Source organism: Meriones unguiculatus, chromosome 12, assembly GCF_030254825.1.
Source record: "Meriones unguiculatus strain TT.TT164.6M chromosome 12, Bangor_MerUng_6.1, whole genome shotgun sequence".
NCBI lineage: Eukaryota > Metazoa > Chordata > Mammalia > Rodentia > Muridae > Meriones > Meriones unguiculatus.
In genome coordinates this window covers 74,447,474-74,472,727 of record NC_083360.1, presented here as the reverse complement: position 1 = coordinate 74,472,727, position 25,254 = coordinate 74,447,474, and the positions used below count along the sequence as shown (strand labels likewise).

Here is a 25,254-nt window from a genome sequence, read left to right as displayed (position 1 = left end):
AGCAATGAAAATAATTTTATGGTTGGGGGTCACCACAACATGAGGAACTGTATTAAAGGGTCACAGCATTAGAAAAGTTGAGAACCACTTCAGACTCTAAAGGATCAGTTATGTGAAAACCAAATACTCAATTTGAAAAATTAAAACAGCCTGCCATTCTTCAAACACACCACTGCAAAGACTATCATGGGGTAAATTACCCAATATATATGCAGCTAGGAAGGTGCTCCTCCACAAGCCTTCCCATGTCTCCACTCTAGCCCTTACTCCCAGAAATTAACCCTTTGCTGCAAAACTTCCAGTTTGCTGCCTCGGGCCTTCATGTTTCCTCTTCTGAAACACAAATAAGTGGGCGGTTCAGTGAGAGATGAATAGAAATGAGCAAATGCATCTCCAGCCTCAAAGGAATGAAGGGTTACAAATCAAAGCAATGCTGAGATAGAATTGCAATATAACACATTAGCAGACATTCAAACTCAGAAAATGCCCACTTTCGCTTAGAACATGGAGAGGTATACTTTCCCCAGGAAAGCAACTCACGCAATCATCTGTAGAATGACTTGGCAATATCCGTCAGCTTTCATAGCCTACCTTTACCTAACAGTTTAACTTCTAAAAATTGATGAATCACTGGATCATCATAAAGCTACACAAAAATGTCCACTCCAACAACACTTTTTATGCAAGAAAACCCTTGCAAGAAGAAGAAGGAGAAGAAGAAATTAACACACGTTTATTGAGAAGGGAGTTTTTTAAAAGAATATACAAATAGTTGTTAAAAAGAATAAAAAAGAGCTACAGAAACATGCTGGTCATATATCATCAACTTAAAACACAAATTCTTCCAAGCATGGTAGCTCACACCTACCATCCCAGCCGACCTGAAAGGCTGAAACAGGAAGATCACTGTGAGTTCAGCGCTACTTGTATTATACAGTGAGTTCCAAGCTAACCTGAGCTAAAGATTGAGACCCCCTTTAAAAGAACAGAAGACCGAATGGCAGAGAAGCACTTAAAGAAATGCTCAACCTCACTAGCCATTAGGGAAATGCAAATCAAAACAACCCTGAGATTTCACCTTACACCCATGAGAATGGCCAAGATCAAAAACTCAAGTGACAACACATGCTGGAGAGGTTGTGGAGAAAGGGGAACCCTTCTCCACTGCTGGTGGGAATGTAAACTTGTACAACCACTCTGGAAATCAATCTGGCGCTTTCTCAGACAACTAGGAATAGCGCTTCCCCAAGATCCAGCCATACCACTCCTGGGCATATATCCAAAAGACGCTCAAGTACACAAAAAGGACATTTGCTCAACCATGTTTGTAGCAGCTTTATTTGTAATAGCCAGAAGCTGGAAACAACCCAGATGCCCCTCAACTGAAGATTGGATGCAGAAATTGTGGTACATCTACACAATGGAATATTACTCAGCAATGAGAAATAAGGAAATCATGAAATTTGCAGGTAAATGGTGGGATCTGGAAAGGATCATCCTGAGTGAGTTGTCCCAGAAGCAAAAAGACACACATGGTATATACTCACTCATATAGACATACAACATAGGACAAATCCACTAAAACCTGTGCATCTAAAGAAACTAAGCAAGAGAGAGGACCCTAACTAAAATGTTCAATCCCCATCCGGAAAGCCAAAGAGGATGGACATCAGAAGAAGAAGAAAACAGGAAACAACCTAGGAACCTACCACAGAGGGCCTCTGAAAGCCTCTGCCCTTCAGACTATCAAAGCAGATGCTGAGCCGGATGGGCAACTGTTGGGCAGGTGAACGGAATTTTAGGTAAGAACTGGGAAATAGTAAGAGCTGGAGAGGACAGGGTCTCCACAAGGAGAGCAACAGAACAGGAAAATTTGAACACAGGGAACTTCCCAGAGACTCATACTCCAACCAAGGACTATTCATGGAGATAACCCAGAACCCCTGCACAGATGTAGCCCAGGGCAGTTCAGAGTCCAATTGGGTTACATAGTAATGTGAAGAGGGACTGCCTCTGACATAATCTGATTGGCCTGCTCTTTGATCACCTCCCCCTGGGGGGGAGCAGCCTTACCAGGCCATAGTAGAGGACAATGCAGCCACTTTTGATGTGAACTGACAGACTAAGATCAGAAAGGAGAGGAGAACCTCCCCTATTAGTGGACTTGGGGAGTGGCATGCAAGCAGAGGGAGGAGGGAGGGTGGGACTGGGAGGAGAGGAGGGAGGGGCTTATGGGGGGATGCAGAATGAATAAAGTGTAATTGATGAAAACTTTAAAAAAAAAAAAAAGCTAAGTTAATTAAAAGATGACCCAAATGAAAATGTTCATCTGCCATAAAAATGTATGTTAATGGTAAAAAAAAAAAAAAGAACAAAATAAAAAAAATAAACCTTTACAGTGTGATACCTTCTGCATGATTTTTTTAAAATATTGCCCTAAGCCCTACGGCAGCGCATAACTGGAACATCATTACTCAGCGCGATGGTTAGGATTACTCTACATATTTCCTCCTCAAGTCCCGTGTTCTTCCCCTAGGAGTTCACCAGAAAGCAATGGTTCCTGTGTTTTTCAATCATTACATTCATATGCATTTAAGTTTTTCCTAAACTTGTTTATGTTCTTCGATAACCTCCATCTTTAGGCTGGATATTTATGAATATTTTATGTGGTAACCAAGTGTGTTAAAAACTTACCCTTAGCCAAATCCTAATCTGGCCCACAACCCTGGGGTGCCCACGGCACCTGGGCAGCGAACAATGCTTCGGAGATGTGAGGCACCTTCCACATCCCAGGGGATTTCAAGTATTTATGCTTTCCACCAATGCCACAAGGCAACTTTTTAAGGTTGTAAATTAGACTCTTTCTAACATCAAAGCTGCCACATAATTCTACTAGCTCAGAATTCTGGTAAACTAATTGAGACTGATCTACCTAAATCATTCTTGACTTTATAGGCTTTTCCTACTTTTTGACCCTCAGCCTGTCTTAATCTCTCTCCCACGGCCAGTTAGCAGAACCCAAGTGACTCAGCTTTTGGCCTTGTGTGCAGAGAACTGCAGAGCAGCTCAGCCACAAATCTAGATGGCCAAGGACTAGCAATAAACTCAGCCTAAATAAGCATTCCTTCCCCAGTCCTCCCTGAACCCAGACCGTACAAACAGCACTATATAAAAATCCCTCTCTCTGAACTCTACTTCATTGAGTTATCCTTGATAATGAGGATTTCCAAATAAAGATTTCTGGAGAAAAGTATGTTTTGTCTCAATAAGAAATACAATGTTTCTTTTTTTTTTTAATTGATATACATCAAGCCCATTTCTTCTCCAAAACACACTATTCACTCATTCCTTCTAATCACAGAGGATGATAACTTAATTTAGGTCCAGTTCTACTGTTCATCTCTCCAGGTAGTCGGTCTGGCCTCATCTTTTGCATAGTTACTTTTTTGAAAACAAATCTATGTTAGGGCATCTTATATTTTCTTCTAATATGTTTCTTTTCCCGTGATTCCCCTGGCCTTATATTGGGAAAGTTATCCATTATGACTAATGCCTTGGTACCCCAAAATCCCTATTGTACCTTCAAATAGTCCCTTCTAAATATTTTATTCATGACTTTTAGTTGACAACTTCTATTTCCAACCAAGGTAGTGTTATAAGAACCATATCTCCCTCCTCTATAGTTATTCTAAAAAGAAAATAATAATAATAATAATAGTCTCAGATTACTGGATATCTGGCAACAAGTATTATTACAGGAAAATTAGAAATAAAAAGCTGGATAATTCCTGCAATTGTTCAGGCTGAATGCCTGGGGACTATGTACAGAGTGTGTCATAGAAATGAGAAGCAATCCCAGCTCAGTGGTATCCCCTCGTGTTGGCTGGGTCATGGAGAAGAGAAAGAGAAAGAGAAGAGAAATGTGTGGATGGAGTACAAGAGAGAGCTGCAGAGAAATGGCACTCAAGGCCCTTCACAGAAGATCCAAGACAGAGAGGTGGAACACGACAGTAAAAATTCAGTGGGCTCACAAAAAGCTATAACCAATTCTTTCCTATCCACCAAGTAGAAAATGTGACTCACAGAGTGCTGGGCAAAATATAGAGTACAGAATACTGATCTGGGTGCAACTGACAAGGCACTAAACAAGACTCCAAAGAGTCAAACTGTTTCCAAATAATTCACACACGCCCCTGCACAAATCTCAACTGTATTTACAAAAATAAGTAAGAGAATAAAAACAGCACCAACAGTGTAAACACACCGTGGTTGCTAGAAAAAGAAAAATGACCATGCACACGCCTGGAAAGATCGGTTGGCAGAAGGACTTGTTGCACATGTATGAGGACATGAGTTTGTTTGTTTTTTTATTACATTTTTATTTTTTATATTAATTACAGTTTATTCACTTTGTATCCCAGCTGTAGCCCCCTCCCACATTCCCTCCCAATTCCACACTTCCTCATCTCCTCCCTGCCCCTTTCCAAGTCCACTGATAGGGAGGTCCTCCTCCCCTTCCATTTGACCCCAGCCTATCAGGTCTCATTAGGAATGACTGCATTGTCTTCCTCTGTGGCCTAGCAAGGCTGCTCCCCCTTGGGAGGGAAGGCAAAGAGCCCACCACTGACTTCATGTCAGAGACAGTCCCTGTTCCCCTTACTAGGAAACCCACTTGGATACTGAGCTGCCATGGGCTAGAGGTTCTAGGTTATATCCATGAATGGTCCTTGGTTGGAGTATCAGTCTCAGAAAAGACCCCTGTGCCCAGATATTTTGGTTTTGTTGATCCTCTTGTGGAGCTCCTATCTTCTCTAGGTACCACTATCACCCCTTCTTTCATAGGATTCCCTGCACTCTGCCCAAAATTTGGTTAGGAATCTCAGCATCTGCTTTGGTCCACTGCTGAGTACAGTCTTTCAGAGGCCCTCTGTGGTAGGCTCTTGTCCTGTTTCCTGTTTTCTCCTTCTTCCAATGAGGACATGAGTTTGAATGACATGAGCATCAATCTAGGTATTTTTGGGATTTAGTGTTTTTTGGTTTTTTTGTTTTGTTTTGTTTTGTTTTGGTGTGTGTATTTTTTTTTGGGGGGGGGTTGTTTTTAGTTTTATTATCTTTAAGGTCCAGCATTGTAGAACAGAAACAGATAGCTCCTGAGAGCTTATTGGTCATTGAACTTCAAGCTCAATAAAGCAGAGTTATAGAATAGGACACCTGATGTCCTTTTCTGTCCTTCACACAAGCACCCGTGGGCACATATATCTGCGTACACCCATGTACACCATGCATGTACCACCATCTCATGCCAAAACACACAAATGACCATGCATACAAAGAAACAGGAATAAACAAGCCAAAACGAAAAAATAAATAAGTAAATAAGTGCCACTTAGTATTGACACACATAATCAGTAATCAGAGAAAAAAGCTAGACCTATACTTTGTATAACCAAAAATATAGAAGAAAGAGAGCTTAAAAGCTCAGATGTGAGAAATGCAAAGAACATTCTAAGTTGCTGAAATTCAAAAACTATCTGCAACGAAAATCTAATTCTGTAAGAGTACGGACAGAGCAAGATATGTGCCATGGAGCTGTGTATTTTGATCATGGACATAAAAGAAGTACAGTATAAAAGGCAAGGAAAGTTAAGTCTTATTCAATCTCCAGGTCCAAATAACTCTCTTTGTACCTATCTAAACAGGAACAAGTTGACAAAAGAAGACAAGGGTGGAAACTTCTATGTAAAGAAAATAGTGAATTTCTTAAACCAGTGAGCTAGGGACTCAGGGAATGGTGCTGAGAAAAGCAATGTGTTTGTTTGGCCATTCGTCTAGTTTACAAAGAGCTGCTCCAGTGGGGATTTCTTCATGTTTTTGTTACACTACTGTCATTTGACATCAACTGTGACTGTCAATTGCCATTAGTCATTTTATAGCAACATAATAATGATTTACTACAGTAAATATATATCAAACATAAAAAAATACATTAATAATTATATCAAGTGAAATAACATCCCAGTTAAAAAAACAGATTATCCAGTGTTGATTTATTTAGTTTAATTAAATTTGCCTACTGAAAGCTCAATTAAACATAAAGTGAAAAGCCAGAAGTAGAATATGATATGACATATTACAGCAATGAAAAGAAACACAAAGTACCTCCATTAACATCCAGCTAAGCAGGTTTAAAAATACATATTACCCACACAATGACTAAGTAGATTTCTCTACCAAAACTGTTAGGAGAAATTGTGAAATAACACAGGGTGATTCACCAAGAGAACCAAACAGTTCAATTTATGTACCTAATCACAGAGTATCAGAATACATAAAGCAAACTCTGATGGGACAGGAAAGAGATATATAGTAAATGATTACACTCTCAGTGACTGACGGCGCCAGAAACAGTAGACAGCTCGGCAAGGACGTGATATACAATGGGAATCCATCAACCTGCCCTGGTCCACAGGCAAAAACAGTACTTTACCCAATTCTGGGTGTTCTGATCAGGTGTTCCGAGTATAGTCCATTTTGGTTAAATAACTCTCACAAAATAACTCTCAAAATCCAAAGAATTCAAGTCATACAAAGGATGGTCTACGACCATGACAGAACTGTAGATGAGTGATCAAAAAATATAGAACAAATCCTCAAATATATGGAAAGTAATTAGCATAATTCTTGAACACAACTATATAATGTCAATATGTTTACATGAACACAAATAAAAATATAGTATATAAGTTTTAGGATGCGAATAATGCCAGACCTAGAAGTTAATTTAACTGCATCCAATGACAATATCAGAAAGTCTCAAGAAAATATCCTCAGCTTCCCCGCTAAGGAAACTAGGAGCTGCAGAGAAGAAACCAAATCTTTTAAAATAAAAATTATAGAGAAAATAAATTTGACTAAAAGCTGGCATTTTCAGAAGTCCAACAAAATTAATACAACTCTACCCATAATGATCATGAGAAAATGTACGTATTGCCAGTACTAAGAATTAGAGAGATAAAATTAGAATTAAAATAACAGTTAGGAAATGTTTTGCACATTAAGTAGCATGTTAATAAATCTGACAGATTAGTCACTTCATGTAAATCCCTTGTGGCACAAAAACTAGCAAGCCTCACTCAAGAAAAAACAGAATGGAATACTATCAATAGGACACAATAGCAAATTAGCTTTCTGTCACCGCGTGCACGCACACACACACACTGGCTGTGACAAGTAGATATAAATGAGAGAACCTTTGGAAGACGCTAAGTGAAAGTGCATTAAAAAGAATAAGAATACAGCTTCCCATTCTCCCAAAGCAGCAGCATACACGGTCCAAAAAAAAAACAAAAAAAAACAAAAACCTATGGTCCATGATTCTTCCCTGGGGGCTAAAGTGAGAGCAGCAGCAACAGTGAGATGCTGGCTGATCCAGCTATGCTGGATACTACCCAAAGCTACTGTAATATACTGCGTGTATACTGTGTACATCACAGTAGCTGTACCTTATCAGGAGGCCTAGTCACAAGCTGCTGCCATCCTCTCCCTCTGGTCCAGAGATGATCCTAACGACTCACCCCCCTCAGCCTCCATGCACAGTCATCTTGAGTCTTTAGATAACTTACAAACACACAAGCAGTGGTTCGAGAGAAGGAGAGCATGGACACTTAAGTGTTTCAGGACAACATTATGGGGAAAAATAAACATCTTTGCAGGAAAAAGAGAAGGCACACAAATCTTAGGGATAGCTCCCAAAAAGGAAACAAATGGGTGAAAGCAGGAACATTCATAAAAAATAGCAAACTCTCAAAATCCCTGGAGCAGCTCATCAAAAAAAGAGTTTCGTTTCCCAAAGCTAATGAGTAAAGCTAAAACGAGATAACTGCTTCCTTGAATAATGAGGCCCACAAGGAGGCACTCGGAGAAGCATCTCCAGCTCTCATACACACCAAGCAACTATCACAGCACAAAAGAAATACACTAGCTCCCATCAACTGCTACCAAGGAGTTAAGATAGAAGAAATTCTTAACAATGAATTCAAAGAAATTAAATCACTGTTTTAAGGAAGTCTGTGACCTACAGGAAAACAAGAGTAAACAAATCAGAAAAAGCAACACAAGACAGAGAAAACAATGTCAAAGAAAACAAATTCTGGAGCTGAAGTTAGACAATAAAGACAAAAGGAGCAACACTGGGATTGCTGGAGCTTCATTTCTGCAGACACGATAAAAGCAACTTGGGGGAAGAAGAGGGTCGATAGAGCTCTCATTCCAGGCTGCAGTCCATTAGTACTGGAATGTCAAAGCAGCAGAACCTGAAACTGTCAGTCACCTAACTTCACAGCAAAGAGCAGAGAGAAACGAATGCAGGCACACTGCATACTTCTACTCCGCCTGCTTTTTCCACTTGGATGACATTCCGGGCCTGGCCCTGACAGTGGTGCTACCCAAACTCGGCGTGGACCTTTCACCTCAATTAACCCAATTAAGAAAGAAATCTCTCAGGCATGCCCACAGACCAACCTGCTCTAGGTAATCCCTCATTGATACTTTCTTCCCAGGTGATTCTAGATCACATCAGGTTGACATCCAAAATGATATAAGAGATTGTGGAAGTTCCTGGAGGAGAAGAAAATGGGGCAAGAATGCTACTTTATAGATAAACAATAGCTGAAAACTTCTCAAATCCTATGAGAAAGGTGGATATTCAGGTATGGTACATGAGTCTTAAAGATCTACAAAGACCTCAAACATGTTCAGTCCAAACAGGACTACTTAGGTACACAATTATATTGTCAAAATACATTTTTTAAAGTAGCAACAGAAAAGAAATTACATAGATAGAAACCTCCATTGGAATATTAATGTATTTCTCAGCAGAAACTTCGCAGATGGGAAGAAAGCAGAATGATACACTCAATGTGCTGCTTTTATTTTTTTTTTTTTTCATTTGGAAAAAAAATCCAGGAAAACTGTCCTTTAATAATGAACAAGAGATAAACAAGGAAACTGACCATTGGACTATATCACCCACTCGTAGATGTGCCTGAAGGAGACGTAAGCAGAATCTTCAGGTTGAAATGAAAGGATCGTCCTGAATAACATGAAAAGCAATTAAAATAAAAACTCACGGGCAATGGAAATATGCAGTCAAATTCAAAATACTTTAAAACTGTAACAAAGAAAAGTAAATAATTTGTAACTTCAGTATAATAGTTATTATATGAGGGCTTTTGCCTTGTCTTCTTGTTCCTTGTTTTGTCCTGTTTGACAGTGGTCTCTGAGAGGCCTGCTTTTTTTTTTGAAGAGAAAAGAGAGGGAGCTGGATCTGGGGGAGAGGGAATCTGAGCGAAGTGGAGAGAGGGGAAACTGTGGCAAGATGTATGGTATGAGACAAGAATCTATTTTCAATTAAAAAACAAAACAAAACAAAAAAAATCCTTTCGTGAAATTAACTACAGAAATAAATAAATAGAAAGTCATAAAGACTTACCAAGTTCTTGGGCTGGGTGAAGTAATATTGGTAAGATGCCCATCCTATCCCAAAATAATTTACAGTTTCAATGCAATCCTTTATGAAACTGCTAGCAAGATTTTCCAGAGAAATAAAAATGACAGTCCTAAAACTCACATGGAACCACAGAAAACAACACAAAACAAAAACATCTGCATCTATCCAGCATGAAAAGAACAAAGCTCTTTCTGCCATCTTTGTCCGTGTGGGCTTTCTGGGAACAGGACTTCTAAAAGGTAAGTATGTCTAGAAGACTGTGCTGCAAGGCTACTTCTGCTGGCTCTTAAGTGAGATCTCAGAAACACAGAGAGCACATGGCTCTTCTTAAAGTTTCAAGGTATTTATGACCGAGATAAAACTGAACTCTACAAGAGCAAGAGATGTGCTTATATATAAAGAAAACACACACACACACACACACACACAGAGTGAGCCCTGGAGGCAAACCAAACAAAACTACAGTGATCTGGGGCAGAATTCATGCCAAATTCTGAAGCAACCTTTCAACAAAGGCCAGAGGACACAGAATCCATGCGATGCTCAGTACCTCTCATTGATTTAAACTAATGGAAGGTAACTAACGTCAGAAGCAACCATACGTCCTGATTTCAAATTACATTACAAAGCCATAGTACTGAAACCAGGATAGGACTGAGTCAAAACAGATCCCCCAACCAGCAGATTACAATAGAGTTCTGAAATGAGCCTCACATATTGGTCACTTAATCTTCAAAAAGATCACAAACCAAAGATTCACAATGTGGAAAGAGTTTCTTCAATAGACGATGCTGGGAAAACTAGGTAGACAAAATACAAAGGAAGGAAGCTAGATTTGTTCATCTCTCCCTCCTTTCTTCCCTCCCTTCCTCCCTCTCTCTTTCTCTCTCTCTCTCTCTGTCTCTCTCTCTCTCTCTCTCTCTCACACACACACACACACACACACCACACCACACACACACACACCTCAGAATAAATTAAAAGAGAAAACACTAGACTTGCAACTGTAAAACTCCTAAAAGTAAAGATGGTTCTCTGACAGTGGCTGTGACAATGATCGTTTGAAAGATACAAAAAGACACACCCAGCCATTATGCATAGAAAGAGTCTAAACTCTTCAGGGTTCTACCCCTTGGAGCCTGGGGAATCCCATGGAGGACTGGAAGAAACACTGTAGGAGTCAAAGTAGGTGGAGTACAGCAGGAGAAGATGGCCCACAGAATCTACTAAGCATGATTCACCCTGGCACACGGTGGCTCACAGAGAGTAAGTAGCAAACACAGGGCCTGCATGGGACTGCACCAGGTCATCAGGACACCAAAAACACAGGCCACGGAAGCAAATATAAGCAGCAGCAAAAGTCCAAATTCAGCACTTTCTCCACTATTAACAAAATGAAAGAAATGAAAAAGAGAAAACATCTGTAAGTTATATGCAGGATAAATGGTAAAAATTCAAATTACATAAAAACTAATGCAAGTCAACAGGAAAACAAATCAGTAAATAAACAACTCAAGCAGACACTTTTGCAAAGAATACAAAGACGTTCACATCAATAATCTTGGGAGAAGCACAAATGAAAACCATGGCATGCAGCAGTCTTGGCTTTATCAGGAGAGTAGTCACCAAAAGAGCAAGCAGTAACAAAAACTGATGAAGGAGTGAAAGAAAAAAAAAATAGAACTCTGTCCATTGAGGATAGAAAGGTCAATTCCCACAACTATTCTGGAAAAAACCTGCAGATATTCCTCAAGAACTTAAATGTAGAACTACTACATTACCCACCAGCCTTTCCTTCTAAACACACTTCCAAGAGAAATATAACCCTCACCTTGAGACTTGTTTACACATTTCACGTTCACTGACTTTTATTCACAATAACCCAAGCATGCACACTCACACACACACACACACACACACACACACAAATATAATCAGCCTTCCATATCTACAAATAAATTCAGCCAAAAATCAAAACTCTTAGAAAACAATCATGTCTGTACGAAATCAATGAGGACCTTTTTACTCATCATTTTTTAAGCAATAAAGCATGGCAATGTTCCGGTTTCATCTGTGCTATTGTAACGAATACCCTGACCAAATGTTGATGAGGAGACCATTTCTTTCAGTTCACAATTCTAGATTAGTCTATCACTGAGGAAGTCCCGAGAGGCAGGGCAAGAACTCAAAGCAGTACTGTGAAGGCTCAAAATCCCGCATATTATTACCTCTGACCAAGGAACTCAATGCAGCACCAAAGTACAGCAGGAGCCATGGAGGAATGCTACTTGCCAGCAGGCACCCTGGCTAGCTTTTCTCAGCTAATTGTCTTAGGCCTGCCAAGGGACCAGGCTGTGCAAAGTAGGCTGGACCCTCCTACAGTTAACAGTCAGACAGTCACACACAAACACACACAGAGAGAGAGAGAGAGAGAGAGAGAGAGAATGGGAGAGAGAGAAAGCAATCTGATGTGGTTAATTCCTCAATTAAAAGTCTTCTCAGATCACTCTAAGCTATGTCAGGCGGACAGTTAAAGTTTATCAGGACAGACACCTCTTATCACATAAGCATCTATTTACATGCTGCACTCTGCTTTATAAGCAATGCAAAGATTACCTCTAAAATAGAAGTGTGTGTGTGTGTGTGTGGGTGTGTGTGTGTGTGATCTGAAACACTATCACTAAATTTCCTTTGGGAGGGCGGGTCTACCCCTTCCGCTCTGACCACAAACCAGGCTACAATTCCATCAAAGTTCACCATGGGAGGGAAAATGGGTTTGTTGGGCTTACTTCTACAGCATGGGTAAGAAGTTACTGACAGGAGCTTAGATGACTCCAAATGGGGAAAATTACAAAAAAAAAAAAAAAAAAAAATCCTGAACATCAGTGGGGGGGGGGGGAGGGTTGGTGTCTCCAGAAGGCATGGAACAAAAATTCCCCGCAGACACAAGGAACAAAGGAACTCTATGATGTCATGACCACTATGTAGAACCTGAAATACTTATGAAAAACTCATTAAAACAGAAAACAAAATGGTAGTTACCAGCAGGTGGAACGTAGGGATATGAGATGTTGGTCAGCAACTACAAACTTTCAGTTAGGAGCTGAAATTTTCCTGGATATTCAATGTACTACCTGGTGACAAATCAGCATTATAGTCTTGCAATTTGTTCATTGATCAGAACTTAGAGTGTTTCTTCACTGAAGAAAAAGAATAATATCCAAAAGGCACATGTGTTAGCTAGTTTGATTGTGGCGATTATTTCAAACTGTACACATATATAAAACATGCCATTTTTTTATATATGGACACCATCAAAGATCAGGTGTCCATAAGTGTGTGGGTTTATTTCTGGGTCCTCTGTTCGGTTCCATTGATCCACCATTCTGTTTCTATGCCAGTACCATGCAGTTTTTAAAACTGTTACTCTATAGTACAACTTAAGATCAGGGATGGAGATACCTCCGGAAGATCTTTTATTGTAGAGGATTGTTTGGCTACCATAAAAAGCTAAAATGTTACGCTCAGGATGCGAGGCTAAGCACTGCACTCAGGGCCAGCCGCTTTCGACCCAGAGAAGAGCATGTCTGATTGCATGCGGGTTGATGCCCCAGGTCCCGCCTCTGAGAAAAAGGTATCGGACAGGTCTGATGCTCTTTGGGTGGATGACACCTAAATGAACATCAGTACAAAGTCCCAATTTATTTCTAATATCAGAGATCAGACCTCTACTCTTGCCTGATGCATCTAAAACAAAAAGGGGGAACTGTAGAGAGCTGCGGAATGCTGTGCCTTAAAGAAGGAGCTGGTTTCTGCCTTCCACCTTCCCGATGGTGAGTGCTCTCTGTCACGAACAATTCCACATTTGGCTAAGGCTGAGGATCTGGCTTGCTTCCATGTATGTGGACCCATCTGCATTGCCCACGTGGCACGCAGAGGCTATTTAAGCTGTGGGCTGGCTTTCCCCAGGGTCAGATGATTGTTCAAGGTTCCTGAATAAACTGCATTGAAAAAAAAAAAAAAAGAAGTGGGAGATGGTAAGACCTGGAGAGGACAGGAGCTCCACAAAGAGAGCAACAGATCCAAAAAGTCTGGACACAGGGGTCTTTTCTAAAACTGATACTCCAGCCAAGGACCACTCACAGAGATGGCCTGGAACCTCTGCACAGAGGTAGCCCATGGCAGTTCAGTATCCAAGTGGCCTCCATAGCAATGGGGACAGGGACTGTCTCTGACATGAACAGATTGGCCTGCTCTTTGATCACCTCCCCATGAGGGGGGAGCAGCCTTACCAGGCCACAGAAGAAGACAATGCAGCCACTCCTGATGAGACCTGATAGACTAGGATCAGAGAGAAGGGGAGGAAGACCTCTCTTTTCAGTGGACTGGGAGATGGACATGGTTGGAGAAGAGGGAGGATGGGATTGGGAGGGGAGGATGGGAGGATACAAAGTGAAAAAACTAATTAATAAAAATAAAAATAATAAAATAAAAAAAAAACATGCCATTTATACTGAATATATAAATTGTGTTAGTCATACCCCACCAGGGCTGGGAGAGGCAGAATTAAGCATAACCTGAACAGGCCTACAATGATGAATGTGAAATGTGAACATTTTATGATTGGTGCCTGGGAAATCAGTAATGCACGCTCCTGGTGTATCTGTGACAATGTTCCCAGAGAGGATTAACAAAGAGAGAAGACCAACTCTGGATGTGACAGGCACTAGCTCAGCGCTGCGATCAGAGGAGGAAGAGAGCGGAACCACTCATGCGGTATGTTCTGTTTCTCTTCTCTCCCTGCTGTCACCAAACCAGAGTTTCCTCCCTGAACCTGTTTTTCTCACAGGGTTATCACAGCAAAAGGAAGCCTAAGGAGCACAAGTCCCCTGACATCAAATGGCTTTGTATTCGTAATCCCTTCACATACAACTTCAGCCCCAGATGGATTCACTGACAAGTTCTACTAACCATTAGAGAGAGGGGGAAACACACACACACACACACACACACACACTCATGAAAAATGACCCCTAGCTCATTCTTTAGGGCCAAAATCAGTTCAGACCACATAACTGAGAAAATACCAGAAAGGAAAATTACAAATCAATATCCATTATCATCAGTGATGCTGGAACGCTTAAAAATCTCAGCAAATGTAATCTAAACTGTACAGTTCATTGTATGGCAGTTATTCCTCGATAGGACTGCCATTATCCACCCCAGCTGAGAACACCTCTCTTCCTGCCATCATCCTGGGAGTTAAGCGATCCATCTCTGAGATACAGTCCAGTAAAATAACCATTTCAGAGCCCCTCGTGGCTTCAAGTTTAAAGACAGGACTTTGCCTCAACCTGGTGTTTATTGCTGTTGATGCAATTAAAGAGCTAGTAACTGGCTATGATCTTTAGATAAAAGTTACAAAAGGGGACCTAAATTCCAGAAGACAAGGCCCACAGCAAAATTCATCACAGCCTGGATGCGAGCCTGGCCCCTTCACAAAAACACAGTACTCCACCTTCTGGGCTGTTGCCTTCTCCCACGTGCAAGCTTTGGCTTCCTAATTCTACATCACTCTCCCTCAAAAAAAACATCACCCACAGGCCCTCCCCACCCTCTATTTTCCACACCCAAACCCCATTATAGGCAGTAGCAGTCCTCTGGGGCTCCCACTCATACAGCCAGGCCTGAAGCCATTAAATAGTCAAGACCCAGCATGACAGCTGCATTAAAGGGAGACTCCAGAAGACAGAGTAGCTTGGCTCACAGTAAAAAACCAGAAACCCTTTCAAAGAGAGCAAGAAAATGAAACAAAATACAAATCTACCATTCAAATCCAGCCACAGACTAAGACTTTAATTCTTCCTTACTGGTTTGTTCCTTAAAAGCACAATGCAGTGGGGCCTTTTGAACTCACACTTCATATTCCATCAAAGGATTATCACTCTTCAGTACCTTGGCCATTACTAGCCCTTTAATTAGGAGAAAGAACTGGAGCTAAGATATAAGCAGTGTTCCAGTGAAAGAACCGATGACAGAGGATTTCTCCCACAGGCCGTGCCTCCACCCTGAAATGGACATGAAGTTCATAAGAACGGAAAGATCCCCCTATATCCTTCTTGGCCTACAGCTTTTAACAAGACAGACTAAATTATCCCATCTGAAGTACAAGTCAAACATTATCTCCGGCTGCTCAGCTTCTAAAGCCATAAACAGTACCAGCATTGCCAAACTTGAATTCAAAGACTTAAAATGTTTGGAGAATTGTCCTCAAATTGGGGTGGGGTTTGGGAGTCTGGGAGAAAGAAAGGAAAAATACTTTATTTAGTTAACTGTACACTGGACATAGGGCCTTAGGCCCCCAGACGTCTGTAGGGCAGTCTTTGGGATGCAGCAAAGCCTGTCCTCTCCCTTGAGCAGGACTCCTCACCCAGAAGACACAAGAAACTGAATGGCCTAACCATGATCTGTTGGTGTGAGGCCCAAAGGTGAAGGAGGGAAACATCTGGCGGGCTGGAAAAGCTTTTTCTGGAGGAGCCGACCCAGATCCTGCGTGCCTGCAAGAGCCCCTGGGAGGGTCACTTACTTGTCCAATATGAAATCACATTCTAGCTAGCAAGCCAGCAGGCCACCACGCACAGCCGCACCGCACCCAGCAGGGCGGTCCAAGCACGCTGTGACTCCGCCCGCTCCGTTCCAGCCCATCCAGCAACCCTTGTAAGGCGCGTCCTGATTGGTCCTTTGAAACGGGTGACAGGAATGGCCAGTACCTGTAAGCCCTGCCCCTTCCCGCTTCAGGCACGTCCTGAGTCTCGCAATCAGCTTCAAAGTCTTCCTGTTCCCTGGGTTTAAAAGGTTCCAGCTCTGCGGACTCTGCTCACTCCGAGAAATGCCAGGCATCCTGACCCATTCCTACAACATGTGATGTGGCCGAGCCTTTGATGTAGAGATGGCACCATAAATCTAAACGGTTGATGGTCCGCTGCCTTTGAGAAGTTGACAGACTGGTTGATAGCTGAGCTTTCCAATAAGCTCTGTGTTATCCATGAGAGTCCAAAACCTGTTTGGCTTTTTTTTTTTCCTGGGTTAAATGCCAATGGCAATGAGAATTCCAACTTGAGCTATCCCCTGTGCTGTTTTCATTAAAAGTAGATTCCTAGGATGAGGGAATGAGAATTGGAACGCAGCTTTAGCAGCCCTGTATCCAAAAGTTTCGTCACTCTACATCTTTTCAGTAATAATAGTGACTTTCTTCAACAGACCTGGTGTAGGGCTATTATCCACATAACCTAAAGTAAACAAGTGATCTATTTTGGTCATCCAACTGAGAACTCTGTCTTGGTGAGGCTGAGGCCACAGGATTTGACCCCAACTTTATTTGGTCCTGCACCCTGTTGGAGGTCTTGATTTGGATTTAGCTTCCTCTTCACTATAGGTTCTCAACCCGTGTGTCTTGACCCCTTTGCGGTAGCATATGAGATGTTTACATTAGAATTCATAGTAGTGACAAAATTGTAGTAATGAAGTAGGAACGCAGTAATTTTGTGGTTGGGTCACCACAACATGAGAAGGTGTATTAAGGGGTCACAGCATTAGAAAGGTGGAGAACCACAAGTTTTCATTTTGCCTTTTCAACTATTCAAAAAACTCCTAGAGGATGCCGGATCGTGTTACCTGGTCATATGGACCAGCCGTATAAAGGAATGACAAATTTAAGACCAGGTTGTCTTTCCTTCCAAAGCACTATGAAGAACAAATTAAGTACCAGACAAATATTTAGCAAAAGGTTGGAGGCCTCATACATAGGGTACATTGCCCCAGCTCTTCCTTAATATATCCCAGGAACGGAGTGAGCCTGTCCTTCCTGGACCATGGCTGGGATTGAGACCATAAAGGGTCTCCTCTCTGCTAGACATAAATTCGTGTGTTGGGCTGTATGGGTAGTGCTCTCTAGTTTTCGGGGGTATTTGAGGTTTTTGGGGTTTTTGTTTTGTTTTGTTTTGTTTTTTGTTTTGTTTTGTTTTTGTTTTGATTGCTTACTTGCTTGTTTTCTCTTAAGCAGCATCCTATCGATAGCAAAAATAGCATTGTGGCTGGTTCCAGCAGCCGTTCTAAACAATGACCTTGAAAGGACCTTGGGATAAAAGCCAAAGATGAAAGAACGTAGGTTACTAATGCCATGTACACGAGACCAGGCTGAGTCCAAAGAGCAGGCCCTGCAGCTTATTTCCAGCACTAGAAATCATGTGACAGACCTCTACTATGGAACCCTCTGAAACTGTATGACTTTCAAGCAGCAATTCTCACACTAGGATTTATGCAAATAAGTAACAAACCTTAAGTATTTTATAAAGAACTAGCTGTGACCCAGTACGACTGGAAGCAGAAAAGGAAATGGCTATACATGCAGAAGGCAGCAAGTACACAGGATCACCTTCCTTCCTAACAGTCTGCTCCTGAAAACCTAACTCACTCAAAGAAACCAGTCCCACTGGAACACAGAGCCCAGTGACATAATTACCTTCCACATATTATAGGTTCTACGACTTGTCAACATCATTACACTGGGGACTAAGCTTCCAGCATATGAATCCTCTGGAGTCTGGCTCAAAGCATATATAGACCATAGCAGTAAGAGTATACAGACACACACATATGAAGTCATGCTCAATCTTATACATACACAGTCACACAAATACAAATTAAATTGTGATACAAAAACATAAACACAGACACACAGACATACGGACTGCATACAGACATACTGATAGAACTCACACAACGACTTGTATACCTGAACACACACTCACATCCATATATGTACAGTCTTCTATTACTACTTCATATTCACACATCATGCACATAGAAATCTATACAATTATTCATTGGCACATAAGCACATAAACTTAGGGACTCACAAAAGCATACGTATACATAGGAGCAGACTTACACAGACATAGGCATACATGAATATATAACCTCTTCAACCCAAATAATTCCCTATCCGTTTTACATGACATATTCTGTTAACAAATGTTCTCCAGAGAAAAGAATAACTTCACTTTTTGCACATGTTCATTTTTTATTCATTAAAAAGTCAAGTATTTGATGACAATATATAGGAATAAAATGATGACAAGTACACTCAGAAATAATAGTAACATCTGAGTTTTAAGGTCTATCAGTATAAAAATTAATGATTTTAAGACTTTTACGGATCGTATAAGACCAGAATTCCTCTTGGAACCATATATTCTTAAATATTTATTGCTCCCATCTCTCTGGTTACTTTGAATGCCTCTAGAGTTGTAAATAAAGATGTCAAGACTTAGGAAGGTATGTTATTATGGAATATACATAGTTCTTTGTGTTGCTTAGAAAAATATAACTCAAATTTGTTGAAACAAATTGCCCACTTTATTGATTCACATAATTGGGCAATTTAAGAAGAAAGTGAAACTCAGAAGAGGCTGACTCCAAAATTCCAATTATGTCTTAAATGAGCATTTATATTAATTCCTAGGATGACTCCATAGTCAGGTGGGATCATGCCACACAGTAGAAAACATGGTGAGCAACTACTTTGACATGACCATTTCTTCATGAATCTTGGTTGGAGAAAGGCAATAGAATCTTCACACTCACAATTCTTTTTTTTAATTTTTATTTTTTTAATATTACTTACAGTTTGTTAACTTTGTATCCCTGCTGTATCCCGCTCCCTCTTTCCCTCTTAATCCCACCCTCCCTCCCTCATCTCCTCCCTGCCCCTTTTCAAGTCCACTGACAGGGGAGAATCTCCTCCCCTTTCAACTGATACTGGTTTATCAGCTATCTTCAGGAATGGCTGCAAAGTCCTCCTCTGTGGCCTTGCGGGGCTGCTCCTCCTTCAGGGGTGGGGGGAGGAGGTCAAAGAGCCCACCATTGAGTTCATATCAGAAACAGTCCCTGTTCCTCTTATTAGGGTACCCACTTGGATACTGCACACTCACAATGGCCAACCCTGGCAATGGGCTAGGAAGATGTGAATCTTGCACTGGTAAGAGAGACAGGATGGTGAAAAGATATTACAAAGCCATGAATGAATCTCAGAAAATGTACTGAGAGAAAGCAGGAGAGAGAAGACCTCAAGCTTTGTGACAGTATATTTGTAAATGATGAACTCACATACTGGGACAACATTTTTGTGATGTTATGAATGCACACATTCAAAACTACCTATGATGTAGAAAAAGAAAATGACCTAGAGTGACCTGGGGAGGGAAAGTGAGTGAGCCAACCTGTGAATGGGCATGAGGAAACTTTCCCAGTCAATGAGAATGCTGAAAATCTTGAGAGATGTTTGAATCTCATCAATGCATCTATTTGGCACTATGTGTTTCATGATGTGTCCAATGTTAAAAAACATTAGGTAGCACAGCTGGAAGTTGGGAGTAATGGAAATGAAACAAGAAGCAGCAATGGAAAGAGGCTGGGAAGTTGGTGGATTTGGATGGTGAGTGCACAGAAGCTCATGAGATTGCTTGTTTGCCTTGAATGTTTGAATTTTTTCCTGAGAACACATGTTTTAAAGCAAAGGAATTTACATCCATGTGGTAACTAGAATGAAATCAATAAGGCTTAGGTGCTCAGGCACTGCACAACCTGAAACAGTTCCTTGCTAAGGAGGTGGAGGTGGGGGCAGAGTAAGGGAATAGCTCCTGGAAAATACATCCCATGAGGTAGGACATTGGACTTGAGACTTGACAGCAAATAAACAGTGGCGATGCCCTGAAGACACAGTGGTGACTGGAGATCACTGTGGCACTTTGAAGGGCAAGTGACAGGTGATACCCAATGATTTGTGCTCATGGGAAATAATCCTTTCCCCGTAGTATTCACAGCAGCAGTGTAAACAGGACATAGGAGCCCCAGGCAGGACATCCACCGGGAGTCCTTGAGTTACCTAAGTAAGATGTAACACTTGGGTACTGCCACATGAGGGGATTCAAGAGAAGTATACAGTCAAACACTAGGAAATGTTCTAGAGCCACATACTGTGTCAAAGCAAGAAAAAGAATGCAATGTCACAGAACTTGCTCTCTACCAGATTGCTGCCATCATGGACATGCATGCAGCCCATTAAACTGGCTAGGGTAACCAAAGTGCTGAACAAAACTGGTTTGCAGGGACAGTGCAAGCAGGTAGGTGTGGAATTTATGGATGACAGCAGCGCTTTATGATCTGAAAGGTCAAAGGCCCTGTTCGCTAAGGTGATGTGCTCACACTATTGGAGTCAGGGTCTCAGAGATTGCGCTGACCTTGCTGCTGAGTTCTAGATATCCACCGCTTAACCCCGGGATGACCCAAAACTGTTAAATAAAGCATTCGTACAATTTTTTTTAAAGAGATTGCCAGAACTTTCCTAATGCCATACTTAGTGGAGTCTAAGCAGAACAGTTCGAGTTAGCATTTAATATCACTTAAATAAGAAAATGCCCTATGATGGGAAATGTCCAGGGTCAGGCAGCCACATCCCTGCCTGTTTATACTTGGTTATAGTTCCATACAAAACGAATAGACACCCAGTCACTGATCTTTCAGTGAACAACCTGTGTACAAGCCTCTTCAGAAACAAAACGAGTTTCAGTTTTACTCTGAGAAGCTTCAATTGGTAACCTTCCAGTGAAATGAAAAAGGTAATACAAGCATCCAGATTTCCAAACCAGCACTCACCTAATAACAATTGTCAAGACGAGAGTATGACAATATATTAAGAAATGCACCAAAAAAAAAAAAAAGAAAAAAATGTACCCCCACTCCTGGGAAGGCAGCTTTATTTCCTTTGGTTCTTGCCTGATTTCCAGTCCCACCTTTCTTCCTTCAAATTTTTTTCATTTCAAGGAAGAAGAGAGCAGGCTGTGGTTTGTTCTGTCCATTACCACCTCACCATCCCCACGGCGGCTGGCGCATCTCGCTTCCTTTACCTGTGAGGAAACACCTGATGGTAACTGCATCCCCGCTGTAGGGCGGAGAGGTCCAATGGCATGCTTCTGTGTGTTCCACCTGGGACAGAAGAAGTGAGGCCTGGGACAGGTACAGCAGAGAGTGCTGGCTTCAGAGAGCCTCCACTGTCTCTGTGTCTGCAGCTCACTGCTGTCTTTTCTCTTCTCCCAAGCAGCTGCTGCACCTGCTCAGGCTTCTGCACCTGCATAGACTGCCAGTGCACCTCCTGCTGAAAGGACTGTCTCTCCTGCTGCTCTGCTGGCTGCTGTAGGTGTGCCCAGGGCTGTGTCTGCTGAGGGGCATCTGACAAGTGCACCTGTGGCTCCCTCCCCTCTACACAGCAACATGGACAAAATGGAATTTGTTTATCTGCGCAACCCTGCCTCTGCTCTTTTCTAGAAAGTATTTAAAGGGGCAGGAGAAAGAGAGAGGGAGAGGAGGCAGCATCCCCCAAGTTCTTCTTTTCCATGTTTTTCAGGGAAATGCTGAGGATTGGATTCAGAGCCTTGTATGTGCTACACCAATACTCTACCACTGAACCACATCCTTAGGCCTGGTCCTCTCTTTTTAAATATTGTGTTTGTTTGTCTTCTGGAGACTGCATCTTACTATGTAGCCCTGGCTGGTCTGGAACTCCCTACATTTATCTTGCATTAAGCTGTTAGTAATCCTTCTGCCTCTAACTCCTGAGTTAAAGGATTATAGGCCTGTACCACCACAAGCAGCAGGCTCAATTCTCTTGGTGATTCAGTTAATGATGCATCTGATCACCTCCAGAGGAGGTGGACAATTTAGAATGTAAAGTCTTAGTAATACCTTAATTAATGCATTTTGTCTATTTTGTCTTTTTCACATAGACACAAAAGCAATATCTGATTTTAAAATGTATATCTAGGTAAATCAAAAGGAGAATTGCTTGTTATTTATAACAGAGATGAAAACAAAGAAGTAAGAAGCTCACTTATCAGCCAATATCTAGTCTGTCAAAGAAACAGAAGAAGTAATCTTTTACACACCAGACTCATGGCCTTGGTAAAATATAATAGTAAAGATGATACTTTCAGCAGATCTCTTCTTTCTGATTCTCTACACTTTTGAGACTATGAATGGAGCCTCTGGTGTCTTTCTGTGTATAAGAGTTATGCAAAACCTTCTCCATTATTTTCACAGTGGTCTCAGGGGAGGTACCATTACTACCCAGTCGCTATGGAGCACATAGATGTATCATATCCATGCATTGTATTGCTTCCATCCTGAAATCAATGGAGAACCACAAAATGTATTTTTCTCAGGTAATATAAACATTCTGGAACCATCATTGGAAAGTCTGTGACTTCAAGGAGGCTATAAAAAGCACAAAGATATGTACATGTACACAACGGAATTCTATTCATCTGTAAAGAAAAATGAAATCATGAGTTTGTAGGTAAATGAATGAAAATGATACAGAGTGAAGCAACCCAGACCTAGAAAGGCAAATGCATCATACACTATCTTATTTGTGATTCCAAGCTCTGAATCATTAGCTGTGAGTATATAACTTAGAGTAACTGCAGAAATCAGAAAAGTAAGAAGGGACAGAGCAGGGAGCTCTAGAGAGCTCCAAAAGCTATATGAGGGTTAAATAGTCCACTCACTTGTTCATGTATCTTATCAAACTACAAAATATCTCTCTCGTGTTCGGTTCTGTATGTAAGGTACATGAACACAGTAGCCACTCTGGGCAATGTGGTTTGTCTGGACCTATTTACCCTTCCTTCCTGTGCCTTGTTTTTTTTTTGCTACCCCGGTCCTCCTAGTGTCAGTGTGTAGGGCTGTTGTATCAGATTGTTCTTTGCTAGCCTGGGGCTGAGCTCCTGAACTGAGCCAAGTTGAACACATACCTTCTCAAAAACCCCAGTCTTCTGCAGAATGGCAAAGGCTAGAAGGAATGTATGTACACCACCACAGCCAAAAATCTTTTGCCTCAAATAAACATACTCTGTCTTATTCATTTCCAAGATTAATTTTTCAGGATTACTGTCATTTTTGTCTGTTTGCTTTTGACAGTATATTATTGCTCCAAAATCTCCATGTGTGTAAAGCTTATGGCACGTACAAATAAAAAAATTATGTGCACAGGAAAAATTAAATCTTGTATTAATGACTCTTCTGTTGCTGTCATAAAACACAATGACTAAGACAGCTTGTTTAAGAAAAGGTTTGTTTGGGTTTACCGTTTCAGAGGGTTAGAGTCCATAGTGGCAGGAAGGCATGGCAGCAAATAGAATGTGGCTGAAGAGGGAAGCTGAGAGCTCATGTACTCAGTGACAAGCAAAAAACAAAGCATACTGGAAATGACAGCCAGTCTTTAAACTCTCAGAGCTCACAGTGACATGCTTCCTCCAATAACATCTCATCCCCTAATCCTCCCCAAACATGTCTGCTGGAAACTAAGGATTCAAATAGATGAGCCTTAGTGGGACATTCACGTTTAAACCACCATTTCTCTTTCCCAAACATGTATTATTTATTTCGGAGAATAGAAAATATACACAAAAAGCTACTTAAAGTTATGTAGAATGGAAGCCCTCATTATGGAAGAATATATCTTAACTTCAGAATAGTGCATACCAGATGTTCTAATGAGACAATGACTTACCCCAGGGTTTGAGCTTACTGAGGTAAGTATGGGGGGTGTGCTTTGTCTAATTAAAACTCTATGGTACCTATGTCAAAAGTGATCCTATTTCCTAGGTGAGAATATTAAGCTCAGTTAAGTTAAACAACTTATATAACCAACTTCCATAATATGCAGGCTCCAGTCGGATCCTGTATTGATTGTTATTCATTTTAAAATAATGACCCATTAAGGCAAGTTCAGTAACTTTCTGAGCATGCCCCGTACGGTTACAAAGGTTGTACAAAATGCTGAGTTTGCTTATTTAAATACTAACTGGTAGAGCTGTGGCAGAACTTAGCATACTGGATTGGAAGTTTAAGACTTAAATCACATACACACCCACAGTGGACGTGTTCATCAGGAGCAATAATGGAGCTGAGGTATTCAGGTTTCCTGGGTATTGTTCTCATGGAGTCTGCTTTTGAGCAGCTGTTAACTCGCTGAAAGATGAGTAGGTGGACATCGGAGACTCGCAGAAAACATGGTTGATCTTGAAGGCAGCAAGAACAAGGCTCTCCTTCCTTTTCCTGCGACTGATGCCCTATTCCTTAGAGATGTTGCAGGTCAATCAGAGAATATTCAAAGGCAGTAACAGCATTTATGTAAATGTTTAGAATGTTAGAACTGTTAGGCTTGTAGGCTGGAGGAATCTTGTCCGTCATCAAATCTCCTCTCTAACGAGATGAAACCTTTAAGGGAATGAGGCACTGCCTTGCTCTCCACAGTGCTACACAGCCAGCAGTACTAAAAGACAAACAAAAAAAAGAAAGAAAGAAAGAAAGAAAGAAAGAAAGAAAGAAAGAAAGAAAGAAAAACAGTAAAAGAAAAGGGATCTGTAAGGCTGTGTGTAGATCCAATGAGGAAAACCAGTTCTAAACTGATGAATTTTTAATTTTTTAATGTGTTTATTTTGTATATGCGTGTGAACATTCCATGGGACATGTGGAGAGGTCAGAGGCCAACTTGTGGGAGTTGCTTCTCTCCCTCTACTGCACGGGGCCTGGGGATTGAACTAACGTTGGTAGGCTGGTTACAAGTGCTTTTGTTTACTGAGCCATCTCACTGAAGACAGGTTTTGACTCTTGGATAATAGAAAGTT

General features: G+C 41.2%; 1 protein-coding gene across 13 annotated transcripts in view; it reads right to left on the bottom strand.

Annotated features, from left to right (window-relative positions):
- Window positions 1-16,218, bottom strand: part of Fggy (FGGY carbohydrate kinase domain containing) — a 362,592-nt gene extending 346,374 nt beyond the window's left edge. For 3 of the 13 annotated variants that reach the window (XM_060365889.1, XM_060365880.1, XM_060365882.1), the window contains exons 1-2: window positions 16,095-16,159; window positions 9,012-9,091 (exon numbers count right to left, since the gene is read on the bottom strand). The gene's annotated coding sequence lies outside the window, so the exon portion shown is untranslated. Of the gene's footprint in view, window positions 1-9,011; window positions 9,092-16,094 lie in introns of all 13 variants that reach the window. The other 10 variants (XM_060365879.1, XM_060365896.1, XM_060365883.1 and 7 more) reach the window with 9 other exon arrangements.
- Window positions 16,219-25,254: the final 9,036 nt, after the last annotated feature.